The 11,839-nt window shown below is 36.0% G+C and overlaps 2 pseudogenes; both read left to right on the plus strand.

Annotated features, from left to right (window-relative positions):
- Positions 1-1,946: 1,946 nt before the first annotated feature.
- Positions 1,947-5,317, plus strand: LOC122608720 (annotated as a pseudogene).
- A 2,430-nt stretch (positions 5,318-7,747) lies between these two features.
- On the plus strand, positions 7,748-11,097 carry LOC122606462 (annotated as a pseudogene).
- The last annotated feature ends 742 nt before the right edge of the window (positions 11,098-11,839 follow it).

Here is an 11,839-nt window from a genome sequence, read left to right on the forward strand (position 1 = left end):
GGCATCGAGAAACCAACATGAATTATGGTTGACACCTGTGTTAACAATTCAAGGCTTCATTCCCATGTCAGAAATTTATCTATGTCTATATCTATACTATTTTATAAAGTATTTTGTCATTTTTCAAAATTTTGAACTACCTAAATTATTCTTTTTCTTTTTCCATTCATTTAAACATCTCTACCTAATATACTTATAATACTCTTAAATTTCAACCACTCATTTTTTTTTCTCTCCCCAAATCTGAACCACTCATTTTTTTTTCCTCTTTCCTCTATAAATCATTTTATTTATTTAATTCATTCAAAATCTTTTATCTCAAAAACCGTATATCGATAAATTATAAAAATTGTGGGGGTGTTGTTAAAATTCCATGCTCTTTCATTAGAGATGTCATTCGATATACTTTCAACGAATTTTTAAATCCGAGGGAGGAGCCCGTACCGCTAAGGCATTTGGCTATCACACTCTATGACTTATCACTTCCTATGACCTATCACCCCACCATCACACCGCCGCAACACGCAAATACTTTCTCTCATTATTCATAACGTGTGGGCCCCTTTGTGACAATATAGATTTTTTTATTTTGACTACATAAGGTAAGCACTTCGCTTTTTCATGGATCTTGATTCTTAATATAGGCTAGGACAATCAAGGCTGGCTTAATTTTTTTAGTGGCTTTAAACGAATCCAAATTTGGAGGCCTTTTGTCAAAGTCGCTAATAAAAAGTTTAATCCTTTATCAAAGTTTGCAACAGACAAAAACAAATTAAAAAGTTTATAAATTGTGTGATTAATTAGTTGAAGTTACAAAAAAATAAAAATAAATAAATGAATAAAAAATATATGACAAAGCCTCAAAGACTAAAAAAAAGAATATTAGATTTGAAAAATGGAATATTCGTAGGTTACATATAAACTCCAAACTGAGAAACTGTCTTTTGGGTTTCTTAGAGAAATAGAACAAAAACTTATGATACATTGGTACCTTACAAGCCCAATTATAATTTATTACGAGTAATTAATTTATAAGTCTAGAACAAAAATAAGATGTCTGATGAAAGAGTTTTTTAAATTATTGATATTAAAAGCAATGATAAGTCTAATTAGGAGCCCAAAACTAATTAAATTAATTTGAGTCTTAAAAGTTTAAAATTTGAGGCCTTTCTCATTTTGGTGGCCTGCTTAGGTTAGCACATCTATCTAGCCGGCTTTGATGACAGTTTATGAGAAGGTTGAGATATAAAAAAAATCCGACATTGCAAGAAGTGAAGATCAAAATATTCTTGACCCGTGTCGAGTCAAAAGTGATAACCTTGACTACCTTGAAGTAAATCAATAAATCTAAGCCAACCAGTATTACCTCAATCTCACTTCCATTAAATATAATTTGTTATATATATGGACTTAAATCTGAAAAGTAAAAACAATACACTTTTATTTGATCAAAAGTTCAAAACCCTTTAAGCTACTATATATACTCGAATAACTTGAAAGATATATAGTTGTTGAAATTATGTTCTGGTGTACTTTTTAGACACATCACACATGTCTATCTCTGACGTGGACCATATATGAGCCAAACACAAATACTCTGTCATGCATATATGCATCCAAAAACTACTCCAATCAACCTCGCTTTTCCCAATGCAATCTGACCATTTGCGGCTGAGTTGTAGATTAGATACCTGGAAAGTGCAAACGTGATGTGGATTCTGAAGGAACACTCATTTTTCATAATGGGATTTTTATTGGATTGGATTTGGATTTGCATGAAAAAAAAAAGAATGCGAGTACGTATATATAACTTGTGCATGCATTATTCTGATCACCCTTATAAACAACAATATATATATGCAACAATAATATCCGAAATAATACACCAAAATATAATTAACTTTAATTAACTCATCATGAATTTCTACATTGTGTATACCATGTCCATGTTCATGTTCTTGCTCATAAGGTGCTTTATTTCTTTACCCAAAAAATCACTTCCTCCGGGTCCTAAACCATTGCCTTGTATCGGAAGCTTAATCCCCATGCTACGAAACAGGCCCACATTCCGATGGATACATAAGATGATGGATGAAATGAACACCAACATCCTATGCATTCGCCTAGGAAGCGTCCATGTTATAGCCGTGAGCGACCCAATGATAGCTTGTGAGTTCTTGAAGGACAAAGATGGGATTTTCTTGTCATGACCGGATTGCATGTCCAGTTATCTAACAAGTGGTGGCTATTTGACCACTGTTCTTGTTCCAATGAGTGATCATTGGAAGAAGATGAGAAAACTTCTGGCCATGGACATTCTTTCGGTGGCTAAACATAAGTGGCTTCAAAATAAGCGAGATCAAGAATCCGATCATTTACTTAGGTATATATATAGATAATGTACATGGATTACTTGTTTCTCTTGTTATTAGCAGTGCTTGATTACTTTCTTTTAAAGAACATTTTCATACCACATATTTAATAGAGTTAATGACATAAATCGTCCTTGTGGTTTACCAAAATAGTCACCTTTCGTCCTTAGAAATCCAAAACCTCAAGGACAGTCCTTTATAGGAGGATAAGGTTCATGTTTGGTCCTTTGACTATTTGACCGTCACCTTCTCTCCGTTAAACCCCCCACGTGCTAACCACGTGAGGCCGTATTCTAGTCATTTTCACTCTAAAGGACGAAAGGTGACTATTTTGGTAAACCACAGGAACGATTTATGTCAAAAATTAAAAGGTGTAATTATTTCTTTTAATAATAACAAAAAAACAATAAAATCCATACTTTTTTTTCCATTCCCTTTAAACCTTTCCATTGATATATGTATACATCTGCATCTATCTCTTTCTAAGTATAAATCTATACATATATCTATACTACCGCCACCGCTAATCACCACACCACCAAAAATCGTCGGCACCTCACAAATCGCCACCACTAACGTCACCCCCTACTCATCACCGCCGCCGCCAGCCCTACTCATCATCTACTCCGTCAGACCCATTTATCACCACCACTAACGTCACCCCCACTCAACTCTCCACACTACATCTGGCAGCCGCAAACGGAGACCCATATGTTGTTGTGCTCTCATATCCGTCGGGTAACACACCGCCGACCTGTATTTAAATCTATAAAAATTTCCGTCACCATTTATATCCAGATCCATATATATCTAATCCAACAACCGCACCCCACCTTCAATCGATATTTATATCCAGATTTATACCTATATCTATAAAATCGATCACCATAACGCCGACCTCCCCATCTCCGTTGTCACCATTTAGATATATATAGCAGATGACCTGAAAGATTCGACGGTCTGATGGCCTAAAAAAGCCCAGCGATGGTTTGCAGGAAAGTGATGGTATCCCCATCTTCATTTATTATTTTTTGTTGTATTCTTTACCTTTGATTAATGGCAGTCATTTCATTTGAATAAATGAATGAAATTGGATAGATTGATCTTCAAATAGAGATATATGTATTATGTGTTTATGTATGTGTATATGTGTATTAAATTTTAGAATAACTGGGCTTTAAGTCGGTGAAACAAAAAGATGCAAAAATATCAGGTTTTTGTAAAGAGTTGATGACATAAATCGTCCTTGTGGTTTACCTAAATAGTCACCTTTCGTCCTTTAGAGTGGAAATGACTAGAATACCCCTCACGTGGTAGTCACGTGTGGGGTCTAACTGAGAGAAGATGACGGTCAAATAGTCAAAGGACCAAACGTGAACCTTATCCTCCTATAAAGGACTATCCTTGAGGTTTTGGATTTTTAAGGACGAAAGGTGACTATTTTGATAAACCACAAGGACGATTTGTGTTATTTAATATGACAAAAATGCTACATTGCGATATTATTGACAACAATACAATGACATACACCACGCTACTGAACATATGGGAAATGTAATGTATGGATATAGACAGTCATATCTTTATCCGAGGATACATTAACAGGTCAAAATATAATATAATACTATTAAATATTCATAATTATAAAAATTATATGCAAGAGGAATTACATACTCATCTCTCGGCCTCACATCCTTTCAAATCTATCATTTTAATATTAAAGGCGTGCATTTTTGCAGGTACATTTACAACCAATGCCATATTAACATTGCAGCCACCAATGGGGTTGTAAACATACGGACCGTGGTGCAACAGTACTCAAGCAACGTCATAAGAAATATCATCTTCGGGAGTAGGTATTTTGGTAAAGGGAGTGCAGATGGTGGACCCGGTGAAGAAGAGATTGAGCATGTTGGTTCACTTTTGACGATTCTTAATTACCTTTATGCCTTTAGTGTGACGGATTATTTTCCATGGCTGAGATGGATAACTGATCTTGATGGGCATGAAAAAATCATAAGAGATGCTATTCGTACTGCAAGGAAGTATCAAGATTATTTGGTTGATGATAGGATACAACAATGGAAAGCTGGAATTAGGACAAAAGAAGACGACTTGCTTGACGTTTTCATTAACATTCAAAATACTCGACTATCCGCAGACCAAATAAAATCCCAGATCCTTGTAAGATAAACACAAGCTGGTGTCTTTATTAAGCATAAATAATAATATATATGTGGTTACTTTTTTATGATCTGTCCATTAATATTAATTGGTGTCGATCTTATAGGAACTTGTGTTAGCAACATTTGATAACCCATCTAATGCGATCGAATGGGCAATGGCAGAAATGATTAACCAACCAAGGATCTTTGATAGAGCAATCCAAGAGCTTGATTATGTTGTAGGAAAAGATAGATTGGTCGAAGAATCTGATATACCTAGACTTAATTATATTAAGGCATGTGTTAGGGAGGCTTTCCGGTTGCACCCTGTTGCACCTTTCAATCTCCCTCATGTGTCGTTAGAAGAAACCACTATCACAGGATACCTTATACTGAAGGGTAGCCATGTGATACTAAGCCGTATTGGGCTCGGACGAAATCCTAAGATTTGGGATGACCCATTAACTTTTAACCCAGATCGTCACATGAAGGGTGGTAATGAAGTGGTGTTAACAGACCATAATCTTTACATGTTATCATTTAGCATTGGTAGGCGCGGGTGCCCCGGAGTGTTGTTGGGATCCACGATAACTATTATGCTTCTGGCTAGACTTATACAAGGGTTCACCTGGAAGTTGCCAATCAAAGAGCTACATGTTGATCTCATGGAAAACTTTCGAGATTTAGCAAAGGCTAAGCCATTGATAGCTCTAGCTAAGCCTCGTCTCGCGCACCATCTCTATATACCACGATGTTGAAAAATCGCAATATATATATGTGAAGAACCCAATGAATCAAGTTCAACTTGTTTTGGTTTTAATCACCACGTACCTCCATATATATCTTTAAGGAGTCACAATTTTAGGTTCACGATTAGCATATAAAAGGAGTTGTGAACTTGAGATAATTTATACAGATGGAGTTTTGCTGGATTGAATAATGAAAATCTAGTAATTAATTACGGTATATGTTATTGACTAGGGAACTGGTTCGGTACCGAAAATGTGGGAAGGTTATTTTCAATTGTTGCTTCTGATGCTCCCATTTAATTTTAAGCAAAAGTAGACACGAGTGTTCCAAGATAATTATCCACCTGTATACTCGGTTGAATACCAATGGGTCGAACTGAGCCATCACAGCTCTTTTACACATCAATTTCCATATTAATCAAAACTTAAAGGCTTTCATATTAATTCCAGCTCTATCATTCTGTAAAAATAAAGTTGCACTTATTTAAATCCTCTAATTTACTTACAAGGTAAGAAGCGCCTCAAACATTGTTTAAAATCATATATAAATATCCCTGTGTCATAGCCAACAACATTGGGTACCAACTTTAAGACAACTTAATGATACATATGTGATAAACATTTAAGAGCTAGCAAGACCAATATAAAACAGGAAACTACTCCTTACTAATTTGTTACTTAAGACCTTATTAGATTAAGTGCCCAACTCCCCTGTTGTGCATAGTACTTGAGAAGTTTAACTTCCTGTAGAATTGAACAGACAAGTGAACTTACATTTAGTCTCCTACTATTGCTAGCTAGTGCATGACAAAAGACAATATATATTCAAAACTTATGCATATATACTGCATACATATCTTATCTCAGTGTTAATCAGATGATTTGCTTACAGTATCATGTGCAACTGAAAGGATATTATATGCTTCCAAGCTATTTTTGTGATCAAGAAATTAATCAACTCAAGACGATCAGTAAAAACTTACTGTTTTCCAATAGAAGTTCAAAGTTATCTGGCTGCCATAACGCGGCCCAAATGTGGAGGAGCGGGCTCTTTATTTCTAAAAGCCCAAGATGGTGGGACTAAAGAAGCTACACTAAAATGGCCATATATAACTTGGACTCCGTTTTGGATTAGCGACTTGTCAAAATGACTTTTGAAACGAGGAGCACGACTTGGCAAATGGCCGTAGGCGGTTTGGTCATCCTTTGTCCTCAGAACGCTTTATTATATGAGTTTTTAGACCTTTTATGTCTTTTAAAGTTGTTTTGGACTTTGTTTGTGGCCCAATTTTAGGCCCATTTGCCTTTTGAGGCTCATTAGAAATTCTCCATTTTATGGTTATGTCAACATGGAAAAGACTAATATATGAAAATTCATTGTTAATTGTTTTTGACATTCACGTGAATAAATACTTTCAACTGTGTTTATCTCATTTTTACTCTATAACAACGAGTTATACAATAATCTTAGTATTTTATTCGTATGCGTCAAATAGGAAGTGTATAAATGGACTCTGGACTCTATTGGCCCTATTTTAACCTAACCTTAATTTGTGTTACATCATTGCTATACCAAATGATCAATGCTCTTCGAGTAACTTTTTCTGTGGAAACAATATGTAGCAAGTCATAGGTGTGTAAAAAAAAAGGTAATTGGGAGGGAAACACTTAGCCCTTGTACTCTTTGGGTACCATGCTGCACTACCGCATATTGGCATCCCGGTAACTTCCTCAGGGAGTAGGTGAGAATAGCAAATACTGGGTTGCGCCAGGATTCAAACCCACGCCTTACAGACTCCTAGATCCCTTGTGAAGGGGGCGGGGGCCACTGGGCTATCAACCCAGTGGTTAAGTCATAGGTGTGTATTTATTCCCTATTTAAGAAAACAGTGTGTTGCCAAGCTTTAAGCTTTTAATTTATGTTGTCATCTTTACGGGTCGTGATTCCTGAAGACATTTTATTTTATTACATGTCTATATAAACTTGTTGTGTAGACTTTTAGTAGTATGTTATTTCTATTAGAACACTTATTCCTGATTAGATCCATTAATTTCATTAAGAAGCCCGTGGTTCATTTTCAATATCAAAGAAACTAGTTGCAACGAATATGTAAAAAAATGACCAAATGACAGATATGTAAAGTTAGATAGATAATAAAAAAGGTGACTGAATCACCGAAAGTAATTTTATTCTTGTTAATATATATAGATCACCAAAAGTTAGCATGTGCTAACATACAAACAGCCAATAGAAGAAATGAAAAACCAACACCGAGGATGTAAAGAAAAGGCCATGGAGGAGTAAAACTTCGACTCAAGGAAAAGGCCATGATGTCTTTTTATTGAATTCCGGTAATTTGAATTTAAAATAAGTTCATCGAAATAAAATGAGGTTTGATTTGTAAAAATGTTGGCATGGTAAAACTTGTTTTAGCAAGTTATTTTGAAACTTCACTTTAACATGGCTGCCTTAGAAACCTACTTTGTTTTCTTTCTTACATGCCTTGTATCCACCATTTTGTTCTTGGCATTTTTGATACTTACTCGTGCTAACTCTTATAATCCGCCAACCCCATTTGCGCTTTCAATAATTGGACATCTCCACCTTCTATCTTCAATCCCACATCAAGCTTTTTTATAAACTTTAGTCTCGATATGGGCCCATTTTTCTTGTCTTTTTGGGGGCTAAACCTAGCATTGTTGTTTGTTCACCAGAAATAGCTAAAGAATTCCTTAAAACACACGAACATGTGTATTTAGATAGATCCAGAAACTCAACCACAGATTACATAACTTATGGATCAAAAGGCTTGGTGTTTAGTCCTTATGGACCTTATTGGAAGTTCATGAAAAAGATAGTTATGTCAAAGCTTCTAAATGGAAAAACACTTGACATGCTTAGTTCAATTAGGCACCAAGAGATTAATGGCTTCATAAAGTCAATATCAAAAAATGCTAAAGTTGGGGAGGTAGTGGATCTTGGCAAAGAGATGATGAAGTTAACTAACAACGTGATATTGATAATGGTTACCGGTGAAAGATGTACAAACATGGAGGAGGGTGCAAACAGTGTGATGAAACTGGTGGCTGATTTGGTTCAGGCATCGGGTAACTTTAACCTTTCAGATTACATATGGTTGTTTAAGAGTCTTGACTTGCATGGATTAGGAAAAAAAGTGAAAAAGCTTCGTGCAAGATTTGATGTAATGATATAGAAGATCATAACAGAGCATGAAGAGGCAAGAAAACACGATGGAGAAATATAAGACTTGCTCCATATTTTACTCGATATACAACAAGATCAAAGCATGGAGATTAAGTTGAGCAAAGAAAACATCAAAGCTATCTTCCTGGTAACATATATTTTGGAATTGCGTATGCTTTCTCAGTGTTTGGCAATATAGGCAGAAACTAATTCTCTGTTTATTTGGCGTGACTATTGATGAGCGTCCATTTTGTGATAAAAACCCCTAGTGAAAGGCTTCATTTCTATGCCTAAATGAGTTAATATTCTGGAACTCTTGGTACTTAATGAAATGTATGTTTATGCAGGTTCACGGAAGATGCGAGAGAGGGTAAAGGGCATCAAGTAACTCAATAAGGAAGCCTATGAAGATTACAAGACACAAGAAAGTGATTCGGATCTGAACGAAGACGCGAGAGGTGCAACAGTAGTCACCAGCGCTGCTAGCCAAGAAGCACCCCGCCGCTGGTACATCACCAGCGCCGCTGGCCCAGTAAATCCCAGAACCAGCACCGTTGGTCAGTCCAATTCAGCAGCCGACTTTCACCTCTATATAAGTCGAACTAACCCTCAAAACCCTAAGGAGAGAGCCGATTCAGCAGCCCTAGCCGCCCAGCAACACCCCTAGGTCGATCTTGCAGATTTCCAGAAGGTTTTGGAGCCTCTAACGCCCTCTGATCTTTATCCTCGGTCTAGATCTAGCTTTTCTATTTCTCTTATTTTCTTTGAACTTTGTCTTTCATATTTTCAGACTTTGTTATTCCATTAATAATGTTAGGCTAAGGGCTGAATACTTGTTTGGAATCGATGTGATTATGTAGTTTACTATTTTATTGTGTTTGTTAGTTTATTGGTAGAGTGTGATTTTTACTGTTCATCGTAGATCCATGTTTATTAGTAGTTCATGTTACTATTGGTTTTATATCTGAACATGTTGATTTAATTCTGATGATTGTCTATGGTCATACACTAGGATTAACATGCTAAGACAGACTACAACTAGTCGGTCTTTAACTAGGAGTAAAAAGTGATTCACTTGTAACCAAGGGATCCAGAACCATAGTAACTAGGGTGAATTGAACCTGATGCTTAACAATACCAGACGCGATCCTTTGACTAGGAAAAGAGCACTGTGGTCACTGGAGGGAATTATATCTGGTTATGGCTTAAGAGTCGGGTAACTAAAATAATGAACTAGTAAGACAACCTTTAGGTCACTTAATGCTTAAACAATGAATCTAGCGACTAGCGAGAATTTGTTTATAGAGTAGTGTGAGTCTAGGGACAACACTAGTAACTTAGGCAAGGTGAATCTAACGAGAATCCGAGCCGTGATAAAGTTTCCAACAGTCTAACAAACCAGTAGAATAAGTATTTGGTCGTACCATGAGATCTGAGATGTCCAAACAAGTATTTTAATTTTATTACTGTTATTTGCTTTTCTTCAATTTAATCTGATTTACATTGTCTTCCGACACGGCCTGCCCCGGTAACACCAGATAGATAATCTTAGGTAATAGTTTATTAGGAGTCAGTGACAAACCCCCAAAAAACTAGAATTACACATAGGCTTAGATTAGGTAGTTCAACGCGTCCATGCGAACGATCCTGTAGCTTATCACTAGACTATACTACATCAACCGGGTTCGCTGTCCGTAAGTATGGTTTTGTTTCAGTTAGTTATTTGTACAACATTATAAATTTAAAGACCTGTAAAACAAACGCACATCAACTATTTAATTTAACCTTTTAAATGCTCATCATAATTTTCAAACACTCTTATAGTTCTAATTATTGTATTATCAATGTATCTAACATAAAAAAGTTATATGCATCTAACACATTGTGTTTTCCCACAACAGTTTTTTGCATATATAATCATTCAAAATGTATAATCACTTACAAAACTCTCTCCCTTAACAAAGTTATTCTCTTATCTTTTCATCTCAGGACATATTTGCTGCCGCAACAGACACTTTGGTGAGTACCATGGAATGGGGTTTATCACAACTAATCAATCACCCAAATGTCATGAAAAAGGCTCTTGAAGAAATCCATCAAGTTGTTGGTGAAAACAGACTTCTGCAAGAATCAGACATACCAAACCTTCCATACTTTCAAGCAGTTGTGAAGGAAACGTTACGTCTCCATCCAGCTGCCCGGTGTTAGCAAGAGAATCAACAGAAGATTTCATGGTGGCGGGTTATTATATTGCAGCAAAAACTCAAATTTTTATTAACGTGTGGGCGCTTGGCAGAGACCCAAATCATTGGGAAAACGCACATGAATTCCGACCCGAAAGATTCCAAGAAAAAGAGAAGAGGTTAGATGTAAGAGGGCAACACTTTCACATGTTACCATTTGGTAGTGGGAGGAGGATGTGTCCCGGTATATCACTCACACAGTTTAAGGTACATACAACGCTTGACGTAATGATCCAGTGTGGGAAAGATGGAAAGTTATGAAGTGTTGATATGGAAGAAGGATTTGGGCTAACGCTTACTAGAGCTAACCATTTGGTGTGTGTCCTAGTGGCTCGTATTGATCCTATCCAACTCTCAGTGTAACATGTGATGCATGTATCGTACTACTACCCTAGCTTTCTATCCACTGAGCTTGATGTTAGCTGTTTGCAAGTAAAATAAGAGGACATCTATCCATTTCATGTCTGAAATATTATAAAATATATTATCTGATTTTTACAGATTATACAAGTAGGTAAAAAAGACTAGTCTGGTCATATTTTTACAGTTTATTCTTGGCCCATAACGTTGCTTACATACACAGGCTCATTCTAACCTGGCCCGTGGGGTGTTAATGAGAATACCCTTCAATATATGAACTTACTACTTACTAATATAATACTATTATAATGCATCTCCTGACTTCATATATCATGGATAGAGGTAGCTATATAAGTGGGCCGAGTAAGTTGGGTAGATATAATATGGGCAAGTTTTTGTTTGGGTCTATTTGGTGTCAAACAACATTAACCTATATTATTAAGTTTTAGTAAATATTGTTTACCATTTTCCTAAATTCAATGCTAATCTACATGCATAAAATGGTTTAGAAAACCGAGTGCATTAAATATACACTTTCGGCGATTATAACCCATTGGACCAATTTCCTTTTGAAATACTCTTTTCTTTGATTTGGTCATATAAGAAACCTCACATAACCCAAATCGCTCATTCAATTTGTAGGATCAGCAGTTGATTTGGCACACCCTAACAATATCAAAAAGCGACCCTTGTGCCCAAGGCTCTTTTTGACTCGAAATATATTGTAAAACTTTTTCTACAAACA

Source organism: Erigeron canadensis, chromosome 7 (genome assembly GCF_010389155.1).
Source record: "Erigeron canadensis isolate Cc75 chromosome 7, C_canadensis_v1, whole genome shotgun sequence".
NCBI classification, from domain to species: domain Eukaryota; kingdom Viridiplantae; phylum Streptophyta; class Magnoliopsida; order Asterales; family Asteraceae; genus Erigeron; species Erigeron canadensis.